This window comes from Monopterus albus, unplaced genomic scaffold, assembly GCF_001952655.1.
Source record: "Monopterus albus unplaced genomic scaffold, M_albus_1.0 scaffold1005.1, whole genome shotgun sequence".
In the NCBI taxonomy this organism is placed as follows: Eukaryota; Metazoa; Chordata; class Actinopteri; order Synbranchiformes; family Synbranchidae; genus Monopterus; species Monopterus albus.
Window position 1 is genome coordinate 1550 of NW_018128883.1, and position 3535 is coordinate 5084.

Here is a 3535-nt window from a genome sequence, read left to right on the forward strand (position 1 = left end):
AGGATGGGACTGAGGACACATCCCTGTGGGGTGCCAATGTTCATGATAATGCTGGCTGAAGTCCTATTGCCAATCCTGACAGTCTGGGGCCTGCCAGTCAGAAAGTCCAGGAGCCAGTCACAGAGGGTGGGGTGCAGACCCAGTGTGGTCAGTTTGTGGGTGAGTTTGTGGGTCAGTTTGTGGGCGACAACTGTGTTGAAGATGGCGTTAGTCACATTTGAATCTTGAATCTGATAATTAAAACACTTTGAATATGTTTGAAGCTAAAATGGCTAGCATGAAAATAGATCCATAGGACTCAAAGCAATGCTGATAGCTTAATAAAATAGTGTGGACAGGAGGATTTGGTGGTTCACCATGACCAAAACTGCTGACAGGTCGTGTAAAATGAGAACTGATGACTGGACGTCCCTTCTTACTGACCACAGGGTTTCTGCCACTGGCAGCCACATGCTGTTTTAGAAGCTTTGGGCATGACTAAAATAATAAGGAAACATTCATTTAATCAGTTTCATTCATTGAATCATACAAAGAAATAAGTATCAGCTCTCAAAATGGCGACTGTAGTTTCACAAATGATAGATCAAGTACTATCTTTTTAGTGGTTCACAACTCTCAACGTAGCTTTCAACTCCCACAACAAGTCCCTGCTCACCATCATGATGTCAAATAATGTGAGTTTGATTCATATAGACATAAGCCACTTATTTAGCAGCTTGAGTTTGGTCATGATAGACTTTGGTTTTTTGCAGTTTGTGGAGATCAAAGGAAGCATGTTCAAGAAATTTGAAAAGAACAACCTTTTCCAGATGTCAAACAGTGGTAAGTGGTGAATGATGTGTAAAACAGGCAAATCTACTGATAGTTTTTGGGTATTTTGTACCTTAGCCTGTGAACTTGGTCATTTAGTACAAGGTATATTTATGGACTTGAGCTTAGCTGCAAATAGTACAAAGTAGGTTAATCCAGATTTGATTTGTTTGTTTCCCACAGACATAAAAGAGAGGTTTACCAACTACATCCTCCTGCTCATTGTCTGTCTGAGAAACATGGAGCAGTTTTCATGGAACCCTGGTAACTACCACATCGCTGTGCAAAGAGTGTAACATCATGAAATCTACACAACCACTCTCTTTATGACAGATAATGTGAACATCACAGGTCTCACAGGAGTGACTCACTAATTTCTTTCCTGCCTAGTATTATATTGTTTTGACACTGACTCTTTTTGGTGTGTTTGTTTTAGACCACTTGTGGGTGCTGTTTCCTGACAGAGCTCAGAGACAGAATTGTGGCAAGGCACAGATCTGGCCAAGGTTACAAAAAAAATTTCTGCTGCACTTACGGTTCCTAAGAGCACAGTGGGCTCCATAATCCTTAGAGTAATCATGAAATCCAAGATGGCGCCGCTGTGTGGCTAACCGTCTACTCCTTTTGTGTACCTGTCTTTTCGTGGCTTTTGATGTTCCCTCTGCATTTTCCACCTTGATATATGATCGTTTGACACTGTTTAACATACGCAACTCGATGAGCAGCGGCCCTTATTACTGCCATGGTCATCATTTTAACCCTCCACTGCCTCTGCTGGCGTCTGTTCGTCGGTTGAAGTTGGTCGATCCTCTTCAGTTACCACTTTCTTCAACCAGTAGGCCTGGACGTTGACCCGCCTCCTCCTCACCTTCGTCTGATGAAATGCTCTACTCGACGCTGTCTCCACTCCAATCTGCGCCCAGTGTCCCACGCTGTGTGCCCTCAGGTTGAGCCTAGCTGGCTTCAGTTTGCCCTGTTTAACGCAAGATCTCTCAATAACAAAACTTTTATCCTGAATGATCTTGTTACCACACACGATTTGGATATGCTTTTTATTACGGAAACCTGGCTGATACGTGGGGATAACACCCTGTTTTCTGAGCTTTTACCGGCTGACTATTTATTTCTTAATTCCCCACGTCTCGCTGGCCGTGGGGCTTGGCATCTGTTTTTAAGTCATCTTTAAAGTGTTGCATCCTGCCTGACATGGCTTTTTCTAGTTTTGAGGCACAAACTTTTGTTTTATCTCTGCCCATAGAGCGAGCGAGCGCAGAGATGCAGGTTGTGAGAGGGCATAAATAGTTGAGCAAAAGCATTTTACTTATGTGTGCGCTCAAAAAACATCCCGTGCTCAGAATGTCAGATGCGCGCGCTCAAAATGTCCCATTGCTCACTCCGGAAATTGGCACAAATATAACGCCATATGTGACAGGTGACTTTGTCATTCTGTCAGGAGCGCAATGAGACGTCAGACCGCAAATCTTTGTCTCTCGTCTTTTGTTGTATTAAACAGGATCAATAATCTGTACTCACGTCACCCCAGCTGGGACCTGTAACACAAGAATATATGTGGGTATGTTTTAACCCTTAGCAATAATATGTAGAAAGGTCACGGTCTTCTTCCCCATTACTAATACATTTGATTCAACACATTGTCTAATAATTATCTGACTGATTTATTCATTTCAAACACGGTCAAAGAAGTTATTGAGGCTGTTCAGTAGAGATGTCACCATCACAATTTTGAGGTGGAGGTTTATAGCCTGTGAGGGTTTGGCTGCCCCGCCAGAGACTCTGCGCATCTCTAGTGTTGCTGAAGTGTTCTGATATTTTCTTGCTGTATTGGTGTTTTGCCTCCCTGATTCCACGGGACAGTTTCGCACTTGCTGTTGCTAGGCCTGCAGTGTCTTCAGCCCTAAAGGCTGCATCCCGATCCCTCAAGAGTCTTTGAACCTCACCTGTCATCCATGGCTTCTGGTTAGCACGAAGTTACCTGGATTTATTCTGAAAGTTACTGTTGGATTTTTTTTTTTATTGCAAATTTTATAAACTAGTCCCATGAAGGTAGAAATGTCAGAGATTTGTAAAAAACTGAATACAAAAAGTGTCTTCATGATGAGATACCACTAGGTGTCAGCAGAGAGGCAGTAAAGATCATCAACAGAGCAAATTCAAATATACCTGCATTATGACGTCATGGATTAGGAGTGGAACAACTTGCAACAACCAGATCTGTTTTAACAGGTTTATACAACACCCTCAGTCATGATCTTTCATGTCTTTGTTGAACATACAAAGTGGTGGTGGTGGAAAAAGTCATGGCAGCAGTGTTTTAATAACTGGTTGAACCACCTTTGGCAGCAATAACCACAAGCAAGCGCTTCCTGTAGCTGTGGATTAGACCTGCACAATGTTCAGGAGGAATTTTGGACTACTCTCCTTTACAGAACTACTTCATTTCAGCCATTTTCATAGGACATCTGGTGTGAACGGCTCTCTGAGGTCATTCTACAGCATCTCTATTAGGGCTGGGCGATATGGCAAAAATGTAATCTTGCTAATTTTTTTCCCATATTGATCGATAACGATATATTTTTCGATATATAAACTGTTAATGCTGCCAGCTTTCAAAGAGTATCCCAAGTATGAAGCCACAAAAATTTGAGGGTCCATTAGTTTAAAAATTAAGACAACTTACTAAAATAAATTAAAAACTAAAAGTTGT

The 3535-nt window shown here is 42.0% G+C and overlaps 1 long non-coding RNA gene across 1 annotated transcript; it reads left to right on the forward strand.

Moving 5' to 3' along the window:
* Positions 1-664: 664 nt before the first annotated feature.
* LOC109953682 (uncharacterized) lies at positions 665-1273 on the forward strand. Its single transcript, XR_002273956.1, has 3 exons — positions 665-822; positions 994-1074; positions 1247-1273. It is a non-coding gene; the product is annotated as an uncharacterized LOC109953682 (long non-coding RNA).
* Positions 1274-3535: the final 2262 nt, after the last annotated feature.